The sequence below is a fragment of the Gavia stellata genome, chromosome 16 (assembly GCF_030936135.1).
Source record: "Gavia stellata isolate bGavSte3 chromosome 16, bGavSte3.hap2, whole genome shotgun sequence".
NCBI classification, from domain to species: domain Eukaryota; kingdom Metazoa; phylum Chordata; class Aves; order Gaviiformes; family Gaviidae; genus Gavia; species Gavia stellata.
In genome coordinates this window covers 8,320,282-8,332,135 of record NC_082609.1, presented here as the reverse complement: position 1 = coordinate 8,332,135, position 11,854 = coordinate 8,320,282, and positions in this window count along the sequence as shown.

Below are 11,854 nucleotides of genomic sequence, written 5' to 3'. Positions count from 1 at the left end.
TTTCTCCCCCTGCCCATGCTCCCTGGGGGACCAAACACTTCCATGTTGTCCCCATTCCAAGCAGGGGATCTGGTCACTGATGCAGGGGCCCCAGCTGCTCTTTGGGGACTATTTGGGATGGCACCATCCTTTCACAAGGCAGTGGAAGATGGTCCCGTGGAGCTTTTTTTTTGGGTGCTTTGCCTAATGAAGCTGTTCTCCATGCAACCCCTCTAATGACCTACTTGGTTGTGTGATAGCCCAAACACCAGGAAAACCCCCAGGGAAATTGCAGTGAGGTCGGATGCTCACATTTAAACATTTTCTGACACACTGCATAACCCTTTTCATCCCATCTTGAAGGTCTGCTGGCTGCTGGAGGGCAATCCTGCCCCTTCACCCCACTCCCAGGGACAGGACAGGGCTTGGAGCTGGCTCCTGGACTGGACCTGTCCCAGGAGCAGCTGCTGGTGGTCAGGGGTTTGCAACACCAGCACAAGAGCAATCAGGATCCGTCCTTCCTTGGAAGAACCTGTTCCTCAGGTAGCGGCAAATGGCACTTTCCCTTGGGCAGAGGCCAGGGACCCTGTCCTGCTTGGCATTGCTTTTCAGATAGGCAGGCTGCAAGTCGTGTGGTTCACGTGAAGAGGGGAGATAGCGCAGGCTGGCTCTGAGCACGGGGCTCTTGGGAGGGCCAAAGGGACTGAGTGAGCCAGCAGGGCTTTGCCCACGATAAAAGCTTCAGCACCCACGTGTGTAATCAGGAGAGGGCAGCCCCGGCTCTTTACTGCATCTCTGGCTAGCCAGGCTGGGTGGGGCGACACAGGCACCCAGGACACCAGCGCTGGAGATAACTCAGAGCCCCAGGAGGCAGAGCTGGCAAGGGAGAGAGGGGGCTGCCTCTGACAGGGAGAATTTCCCACCATGGCAGGTGCTGGTGCAGCCCAAGGAGTCGCACAACTGTGGTGGGCTTCCCCGCATGGTCGGACCTTCAGGAACTGGCAATGCCAATGCTGCTGCTCCCTCCCTCGCCCCGGCCCCCATAGGAGAAATCCCACCATCCCTGCTTCCAGGGAAGGGAGAGCTAGGGAGTAAGAAAGAGATATTTGGGGGTTGCTCAGGGCCGGAGGCTGCAGATCCTGCGCCACCAGCATCCCCAGCTGGTCCCAACCACCTCCTCTCCTGCTCAGAGGCACTTGCAGGCTCAGATACCCGCTAACTGCTTGCAGCAGCCTTGTGTGCCCCTGGGGCCAGGCTTGGGCTTCCTAAAATCAAACAGCACTGAAGCAGGGCTGGCCCCATCTTTGCAGCCCCCACCATGCCCCCAGGGGCAGCTCAGTCCTGTCCCCGTGCCCACCCTGCGGGCAGGAGCTGCTCCACCGGCAAGGGCTCTGCGCTCACAAAGCAGATGTTGCTCTCTCCCTAATTTTTTTTTTTTTTTAAACCAAGGAGGGTGTTAGAGGAGCCCGGTGGGCTGGAGAAGATGCTCCCAGCTCCCTGCCAGGGGTTAGGTTTTTTCCCCCACTGGTTTTTTCAGGGTGGCACAACCCTAAGCCTCCCCGACACATGACTCAACAAAATCGCCTACCCCTGTAAACAGGCTCCTCTGAGCACCCTGGGGAGGGGGTGTCCTTGGCCCCCTCTTGGCATCGCCCTGGTAATGGGTGCCAAGGGAGAGCTCCGCCTGCCTTGGTCAGCCATGCATCCCAGTGCACTCTGGCTGTGCTCCCAGCCATCAGGGCAGGTGCCACGCAAAACCCACCAGAAACCTGTTCATGGCTCTCACAGCCTTGTGTTTTGCCTTTTTTTAATTTTCCCAGAGAGGGTTATTTTGGGGGGGGGGGGGGGCGCCTTTTCCCCTTCTCCCCATCCCCCAGGGCTCTCTCTCAAGGGATCAGAAACCACTGGTTGATGCAGTGGGAATTACTTATCCTTCCTGGGAGGGATGAGACCCCAGGATGGGGAAAGGAGAGAGATGTTTGGACTGTCACCGTGCCCCACGAAGCCCTGGCGAGGTCACGATGGTGGCTTTGGGATGGATGGGGACAGGGAGCAGTCCAGAGCCGGCCTGAATTTCCTGCTGGGAAAGGAGCCAGGGCACGGCAGAGCTGGGGAAAAAGTCCCTTGCCCTTCAAGGAAAATCAGGAAAGGCTGCTGTTGGCTTCTTCCAGCCCAGGCCTGGAGCGGGAGAGCCGCGGTGCAGCCCCAGCCCGGCTTTGCTGCCATCTGCCGCCCGGCGAGCCCGGGGCCAAATGCCGCCCGGCTCCGGGGAGAACCCAGAACACCGATTTTCTCAGCTGGCGGATATCCCTTTCATCCAAAAAACATTAAAACAAACCCTTTCCCTCTTTCAAAAGGGAGGCGTTTGACCTGTGGGGACAAAAGGTTTGCTTGAAAAGCAGCTAGCCGGGGGCAGGGAAGCTCTGCTGGCAGGCAGCTGCCTGCAGAAAGCCTCCTCCTGCCTGGCTTTGGCCCAGAAATAAAACTAAGGAACACGTCGGGATGTTTGCAAAGTGTCCTCAGAGCAGTATGTGTTGATACACCCTGGCTCTGGCTGGAACTGCCAGCTAGTCCCCGAGATAGCATCTCAGCTCCCAGAGCCGGCATCCCACAGCACCGGTGCCAGGCGAAACAATGGCGCTTTTGCAAGAGCAATAGCCTTTGTGTACATATAGATGCAAATATCTATATATGCAATAAATTTATATAGAATCCCATTTTCCACAGGTTCCCAAAAGAGGCAATTTTTTGTTTCTGTGTCCTCTGCCAGTGAGAGCTGATTCCTTCCCCCCATTTCCCCAAATCTCAGCTCCACAGACACCCCAGCTGCCACCAACCCCAGCTACACCCCAGAGGGGTGGGCTGGCAGAAACGCAACGGTGAAAAAGCCCAGAGGTTTCATGCTCTTTGCAAATTTGGAGAGAATTTAATGGAACGGTTCATAAACCCCGCTGCTCCCTGCGGTGCCCTGCACTCCTCAGGGACAGGAGAGCCGAACCCCCCCCAAAGCAGTGAGAGCCTGGCCGGGAGGATGTGCCGAGTGCTGGCGGGACTGCGGGGCGGCGTGGCTAAGTCACCCCACGGCACCCCTCGTCCAGCAGTCTGTCTCTGAGCCCTGGTGCCCCTTTGGGACCCGCCGTGCTGGGAGGTGAGTCCCAGGGGTGCCAAACATCTGGTTTCCCTCCAATGGCAGCCAGGCCTGGAGCTTTCTGCCACAGTGGCTTCCAGTCGTTTACGCCGAGTGTCCAGGGGGTGGCACATGTGGACTGTGGCCAGTGGCTCCGCTCAGGGCTTGGCCCAATCCAGCCCTCCTGGCTGGGCCCTGCGGCCGGTCCTGGGTCAATCCCTGCCCAGGGGTGCTGCTGGCCAAAGTCCCGGTTGGTGACGGTCACCCGTGGGTGGGAGGTTCCTGCAGCACCGGCAACACACGCCTCCCTCCTTGCTCCTTTGAGTTTTCCCTGCTGCGGACGAGCAGGCATGCCGGGCTTACCTGCTTGGCCTTCAGCTCCCATCACCTGTGGGTCTGGCACTATCCTGTGGATGCATTCTGCTCCTGGATGCATTCTGCTCCGCAGGCATCACGGAGGGTGAAGCAGAGCCCTCTCCCTGCGTCCTGCCTTCCCACCACCAGCCAAGCAGGCATGTACATGAAGGATGTGCTTGCTGCCAGCCTGCCTGCACTGCCTGTGCCCCGGGAGCCGTTCGCCTCCTGCCCTACACAGTGCTCTCACTCCAGCGCTGGTTCTTGCGGTGACTGGCGAGGATGAGCTGCCAGGATGATGTACCGAGTGAGGCGGGGGCTCTTCAGGGGTTTGGCTGTCACCGAGCAGCTGCCTGAAAACATGCTCAGCTGGCAGCTGCCAGACTGGCAGCACAAATCCTCGATGCTGGGTTGGTTACTCCCCTCCTGGCTGCCATACAGGTCCCAAGGATGTTTCCCTTCTAACGGAGGGTGGCTGTGGATTACAAGAGCTCAGCCTGGAGCATTCGTGCTCGACTGCCTCCCACGGGACAGCTCATCGACAGGGCAGGGATGGCCATCTCCTTCCCTAAGGAAACTCTTATGGCTGCAAAAACAGGATCTCTCCCCATAGAAACTCCCTTGAGCTTCTCTCCAAATATCAAACTACTCCACTTGTTCAGGGACCACTCACCTGCCAGACAGATGTCATAACCCCTCTTGGTTGTTGTGTTCAGCAAGGCACCAGGGTGTTAGCTAAGCGCACTCTTGTCGACAAGTCCATCCAGCTCCCAGGGTCACTGTCACTCTCCTCTGAAGTCCTGGTGAGGATAAATCTTTTGGGGGGATCTGTGTGGCATGGTGCCATTTGCGGATGGTGGCATTGCCCAGGGAAGGGCTGTCCCCAGCACATCACGTTGCCGCCAGCCTGCAGCAGGTGTGATCCCACTCTCGGCACTGGAGGGAAAGGGCTGGGCTGGGGTGGAGGACGTGCAGGTTGGTCCAAAAAGAAGTGGGGAACCATACAGGTAGCAAGCTCACAAACATGCCAGATTGTGGGGTTTGTGCTGCAAGCTGCTGCCTCTCATGGTAATTGGGAAAAGCTTCAAATGGATCATCAGCAATAAGCATTAGCCCATGGGATGGAAATCATATGGGGGGAAGCCACCTGTGGGGACACAAAGTGAGGCCGAGGAGGCTGAAGGGCAGGTCCCAAGGTGGCCTCACAAGCCACCTCAGTCACAGGGTAAAGGGATGTGGCAGCCTCCCTCCCAACCCCTCTCCAACGCACCACCTCCAGCCAGGGAGTCAAGGGGTGCGTGACAGGGCTGTCCCCAAAGCCCATCCCCTCCGAGCCCCGCAGGGCTCCGCTCCCACCACCCCCCCGACACCTCCTGCGGGAAGCTGGGTCACCCCACCTTGGCCTTCACCACCACAGCTTCTGCTCCCGTCGGCTCCTAAAGATGGCTGTAATCCCAGGGAAGCGCTCCGGTGCCAGGGGAGACTGCACCCCCGCGCTGCACTGCCCTACATTGCATTGCATTGCACTGCACTTGCCCTGTGTTGCACTGCACCGCATTGCAGCCCAGCACTGCACTGTCCCGCCCTGCATCGCATTGCGCTGCCCTGCGCTGCATCGCATCGCATTGCACCACACAGCACGGCACGGCACTGCAACCACACACCAGCAGTGCGGAGAGCAGCTCTCCCAGCCCGCCGCTGGTGCTGTTGGCTGTATTCACCTGTCCTGCCTGGTCCCCCGGCCACCCTGCACCTGACCCCCGAAGTGGTGGGGCCAAGGCCGGGACAGGGCTGCGGGAGGGCTCGGCGGGCAGCCGAGGGCCTGGAGCTGCCCGCGGCCAGGCGGGATGGGAGACTCGGCAGCCGGAGTGGCCGCATCCAACACCTCATCCCCAATCTGTCACACGGCTGCGGGATGAAACATCCTGTCGGGCTCCTTTTGCGTGAACAGCAACGCCAAATGGACCCCCAGCCCCAACGGGGTCTAGCATGGGAGAGCTCGAGAGAGCAGCCCAGAGGAGGGTGATGGGCGTCAGCGGGAGCCACGAGGCCGGGCCAGGCTGGGGGTGCATGGAGGGTCCCGTGCCAGCCCAGCGGGGGGCTGGAGGAGCCAGATCTCAGGTCTCCTCCGTCTCAAAAGGTCGGGCTCCTCCGTGATTAACTGCTGGGCCACGCTGCAGATTAGCCGCGGGACCGCTGCGTTTGATGTATGGGGCAGGAGGCCGGCAAGGGATTTTCCTCCCCTTCTGGGGTTAATCCTACCCTGCCTATCGCAGCCCTTTGATTGCAAAGCCCTGCAGATAAACCTCCTTAGTCACCAGCAGACAGCAGGCACCAGCCAAAAGGATGCAGGCAGGAGCGTGGGCTTGGGGAGATACAGGATTTGGGAGTTTTCCTGCATCAGCCGGTGGCTACGGAGCGTGCGTGCTCCTTGCAGCCTCAAAGCCACCCTCCAAAAAGGGAGGAAACTGCTTTTCTTTTTACTAATCTTGATTAATTCTGCTTATTTAACCAGAGATCTAACTTCAGGTGAAAAGAGCCATCGAAGCCCCAAACATGCACAGTTCCCCACCCCCTCTGTTTGAATGAAACCTTTCCAAAGTCGGAGTGCTTCAGCAAATCACTAACACACCCGTGAACATGCGGTTTGGGATATGGCAATAGCCACACCACTCTGCTGCTAGCCCCAGCCAGTTTTTATCACACACGTTTAACAGCCGTAAAAGCCCGCCTGGAACAAGCAGGGTTGTTTTTGCAGGAGTGGTCGAGTTTTGGATTTTAATAAGCCTCAGCTCCCTCATAATTTTTCTCTTTAAAATGCCAAAAGGCACCAGCCCAAAACAAGGCTTAGAAAATTCCTGTAAAATAGCTTGTAAGTGTCTAAAAGCCTCCGAGCTTCCCTCTCTTGGGCTTAGAAATGCCACCTCTGGAGCAGTGCCACGGGGCAAGGGAGGGCTTGGAGAGGTCTCGCCGGTCCCCATCCCACCGCAGGGCAGGAGCTGCCAAGGGAACACTGAATGGTCCAGGCTGTGCTGTGACGGAGGGTTGGATGGTTTGGGTCAAGCCTGTCCAGCCAATTTGGAGACAAATGGAGCTGCTGGAAGCGGGACAGCCAGGGATGCGGGACAGGGATGCCCTCTGCTCACGGCACCGCTGGCTATCCCCTGCCTGGCCACTGAGCTCAGGGGATTAAAGTCCTTCCAAGCCCCACACCTGCACCTGACTGCTCCCCACACAGTGTCATCCAGCTCAGTTTTAAAATACCCCTCATATAACCTGGCCCAGGCTTGACTGTCCTCCTACAGTGCCTGAATCATTTGTCTTAATATCTAACCTTTGAGCTTTCTCATTGCAAATTAAGTTGATTACATCTTGGCCCAGCTCCAGCAGACCCCGAGACCGATTGATCACTGTTGTCTCAGAGGTCTTGGGAGACTCTTATCATGTCCCCCTCCATCTCCAGCTTTCCAGAGAAAACAAACTCCATCTCTTTGGCCACGACAGGCTGTCCCCTTCACCATCCCTGCCACTGCGCTGACTCCTTGAGCCGTCTGCATCCCGCCCTGAGTGAGCAGCCCCGAGCCCCGCAGGGCTCACTTTGATCGGTGTTCAAAGGAGGAACCCCAGCATCCCAAAGACCACCCTCGGTCGCTTGCTTTGCCTACACACTCGAGTGCACACGTGAGTTGAAGCCAGGCAGATGAGTCTCAGGCTTCGAGCGAGGTTTGGTCACCTGGGCTCCCCATTCGGCACACGCTGGCCCCAGTGTGCCTCTCCATGACGAGGTTCATCTGCTGCTGGATGTGGGGCATGGGTTCCTCAACCCTTCAAGCCTTGAAGTTGAGGCAGGACATCACGCTGCGTTGCGGCTGGGGCTGGAGGGACCAAGCTGCCCACGGGCTCCAGGCTGGGGGGGTCTCGGACCCTCACCCTCCCTGCAAGGGGCCACCAAATGCACATGCACATCTGTATGCACATCTGCACACCCAGAGCCACGCGCTGCCTGTCCAGCTTTTCAGCCACGGATGCTCTAACCTGAAGGTGGAGTGAGCTAACCCAGCCTGATGGGAGAACACTGTGCTTTGCCCAGCTGCCTCTTGGCTTTACTTTTCCCAGTGATCAACACCCCAAATCCCTCCGCATTTGAGGTCAGCAGAGACCCCTCTCCAGCTGCCCAGACTTCAACGCCGGGAATACAGCATTTTTCACCCACCCCCTGTCAATCATCCTCCCCTTCCCCCTGCTCTAGGATTTAAAGAAAGAAAGATCCACCGGGCGAACAGCTCGAAGCCGGCATCTGAGCAATTAGAAAAGTGCTTTCTGCCAGCTGCTAGACTCCTCGTCACCAATCTGATCAGTAGACTAAACAGCGAGGACCCGGGCTGATCCCCCCCTGCGCCACTCCAGCCTGGAAACAGGGGGGGCTCAGGGGAGCGCAATGGTTAGCATCAAAACTGGCAGCAACGTCCTAACAGAGAAGGCCAAGGGGATCCTGCGGCTGCTTAATGGAGGCTGGAGGGAGGAGGCGGAGGAAGGGCTGAAGGGACCCTGCAGGATGGAGCCCAGGCTGTGGGAAACAGGGACCCCCCGGGCTGGGGGCTCACTCCCCCTGGAGTGACCTGGCTCTCTGGCCATCATCCTCCAGCTTTGCATCATCCTTCCTCCACTGCCAAACCTGCATGTCCAAGCCTGGTGTGCCAGGGCTGGGGTTTCAAAGGTGGTTTTTTTTCCCCTTCAGTTGCCCAAACCCTCCTCTTCCTCTCACTCCCCGTGCTCTGCTGACGGATAACACAGACGGTTTTCCCCGGGGCGCTCGTACCGAGCAGCTGGCGCCGTTATCTGGGAGTCACTCCCTTATCTGGCCGCTGATTTCGGCTCTGGGGAGTCAGCACCTCTCAGGTGAGGAAGGCTGGGTTACCAGCTGCCTGCGCCGGGCGCCGGGCACCCACGGCGGGGATTATCAGCCTGACCGCCTCCTCGTCTGGCCAGGCCCCATCAGATAGCGGCACTCGGACATCCCTGGGGGTGACAGGGTGGAAATGGGACATTGCAGCCAGGGAGCCCCGGGAAAAGCCTGCTGCTTCCTAAAAATAAGGAAAGGAAAAAAAAATTGGGCTTGGGTTCCTCTTTCTATCTGTTAGTGGCAATGCGTGATCACGCCAAAAAAAATGAAGTGGTAGTGGTGCTGGAGAGCGAGCTGCGGCTTTTATTGCTCTTATCTCCCAGCTTCTGGAGGAGCGCACTGCCTGCGTGGGGGTCTGGGCAGGGACACGGTGCACACGCCACAGGGAGACCAGCTCCCCTCTAAATCACGGCTTGCCATGATTTACGCAGAGGCTCACAGGTTAGGTAACTGCAGTAAACAGAATAAACAGGCCTCTCTCTGGATTTATGGACCGACAAAAGGACCTTTAACCACAAAAGAAATGTGCTTTCCAGCCCTCTTCTATCACCAGATCCCAAGCAAAGGCTTAAATGCTTATGTCAAGCCCACAGAGCTCAGGATTTGGGCTGGATTCAAACTACTCCTCCATCCTCCCTGCTACTCGGGTAAGTCATCTCACAGTTCATCTCCCGTTCACCTCTCCGCTGCCCACCGACACACACGCACACATGATGCCAGAGGAGCCAGAGGGAGCAGGGAGATGATATTTCTGTTACTTGGGCTTAAAATAAGTGACTAATAAATGCACAAGCAGGAAAAGGGGTGCAAGTGCTCTGCAAAGAGGTTGCTTTCTCCTGGAGCTTCCTAAAAGCAGGGACATCTTTTTGGGGTGCTGCTGGGCCCTTCCTCCCGAACAGCTACCCATGGTCAAGTGAGGAGCTTTGACTACTGTCACTGAGATAAACCTTCCCAGCAAGAGAGCTGCTGTCTAAAGAGCAATTAAGGGTTTAGTTTTCTTTTCTTGGAGTAAAAGAGGTGTTACATTTTCATGTGGTTCTCAAATATCTGATGTGTTTCTCTCCATAGATGTGGAAACTTGTATGATGATGATATTACCAACGTTTCATGCCAAATCAAAGGGTGTGTATAAAGGCACGGTGCCCAAGGAGTCCTTTGTTATCAACCTTTACACTGTTATTTTTAATGTGGCAAGCCAGCAAAAAGGCAGCTGGAGAAGAGGAGCCTGTCCATCCCCAGACAGTCCCGGCTTGCGCTCGGGGAGCCGGTCCCACCGGTGCAAGAGTATGGTAGGGAGTGCAGGAGATGACCGTAAAACCAGAAACCAGGCTGAATAACTTCGGAAAATTTGGCATTAATAGGACTTCTTGCTTTCCTATACTCATCAGCTGAGTCAGCCACAGCATCAGCCGCAAGAGCAGCCCAGGGAACACACTGCTACCAAACAAGTTCTCAGAGCCCAGTGTTACCCCTTCCCTTGATAGACGGAGAGGGAAAAGCATCCAGGAAAGCTCTGCCTACCCTCCATGTTGCACATCTTTATTTAATTCCATTGAAAGCAAGCACACATATTTGAAATGGAATGATTTAAATCCATGAATTCTTCTAAATCCAGGAGAATTGCCAAACCCCCTGTTTTAATACATTTTCAAATTGCCTTTTTCTCCTGTCTTTAGGAGCCAAGATATGGCTATTTAATTACAAGCACAACCTCCATTTAAGAAACCCTCGTAATGAGGCTGGCGTGGAAAGGCATCCGATTTTTCCATTGTCTGACCGAGGCACTGCAATTAGCGTGTTTTATCCCAGGTTTGCATTTGGCACAGCTCGGTGAGCGATGCTTTGGGGACATGGGCTAGCAGTAATCTCCGTGCTCTGGGCTCTTCGTTATCCTGCATGTTAGAGGGGACCGAATCCAGACTCCTGCCTGGGGAAGGGGATTTGGGCTGGCTGCTTTCTGCAGCTCGAACCTGGAAGCAGAGTTGTTTAGTCCCCCATGGAGCAGGTTGGGGGAAAGGGAATGGGAAAGAAATATAAAAGGGAGGGAGGTTTGGATCAAATGGAGGCAAAGAAAAATCGTGGTAAGGGAGAGAAGCAAGAATGGCATTGCAAAGAAACTACAACGTGGTCCGTGTGGTAGCTGCACAAAAATGTTTCCCTTGGATCAGAGGGTGCAGAGCCCGCTCAGCCCTGCTCCACCCCCAGGAAGCCTAATTTAAACAAAAGCACCTCCCTGGCATGACAAGTGAGGACCATCTGCTTGCAGGTCTCCCCATGCCATCAGGCTGTAGGTGCGGTGCCACCCTGGCAGCACGGTGGCTGTCCCCCCCATCACCTGCCAAAGCCACCCACTGCCCTCATACCACAGAGGGGACCAGGGTGGGCTGCAGAGCCACCCTGGAGGTGATGGAGCAGGGTGGGGGACATCTCCGCCCTCCACCTCCCTGCCAGGCTGTGGATTTGTGTCTGCGCTGCTCACCCTGCTCTGTGGGCAAGGGGGTACAGAGAGGACCCCGGCTGATGTGTGGGTACCCACGTGTGGTACCAACACCCACTGTCAGGGCTGGTGGAGGGCTCAGCTGGGCAGGGAGCCGCTCGCATCCCGGGCTGGCTCTCCATCCCTCAAACATGCATTCCTCTGGGCTCAGGGAGTGCTGGGCTCGGCTCCGGCTCCCAGGAAGCGGCTGGGCCATGGTGGAGCCAGCCTCCTCCCCATCCATCATCCTTATCAGCCGGTGCTGGCAGCCCGACGGTCCCTGGCAGCGGGGCTGCACGGACGGCGGGCCGGGGCCGTGCGGCAAGAGACAGGCAGGAGGCATCGCGGCGATAAGCCACGCCGCAAACAAAAACAACAACTCTCCTTCTTGGGGACTTCAAAGCGCTGAGCCGAAATTTATGCAGCCACAGAGCCCGCATGGGTGCTGGGAGGGTGGGGGCAGCCCAGGGTGGGAGACATGGGCAGAACACGGTACCGGGTCCACGGTTTGCCCACATGGAGCCACGGCTCCGACAAAGTCTCCTGCGGGATGTAAATGGGATGTACACAAGGAGCAAAGCAGGTTGCCCTGCACTGCAATGGGCACAGTACGATAAAAGCAGCAGCTCAGCCCCAGGCGGGGCTGTGCCCCGTGGCCGTGGGCTCTCTGCACCGTGAGCTCCCAAAATGTCCCATAAAAATGTATTCTGAGTGATTTGCCAGGAGCAAGGAGGGCCATTTGATTTTCACATGCAACTGTCTCACCAGGCATAAAGTAGCTTTGGAGACCAGCTCGCAGGCTGTCAGGCAGAAGATTTAGGGCTGTTCCAGAGGAAAGTAAGATCCCAGACACAACCACGCTCCACCTGCCTTGGAGAAGTCCCACGAGCGTTACCCCTGCTTGCATTAACGGGGATTTTATTCCTCTGATGGTCCCAATGAAATCCGTGAGACCTCTTGTGGCACGAGCTGAAACTCCACACGCGTCCGTCAGACATCGCATCGGGGCGTCAGG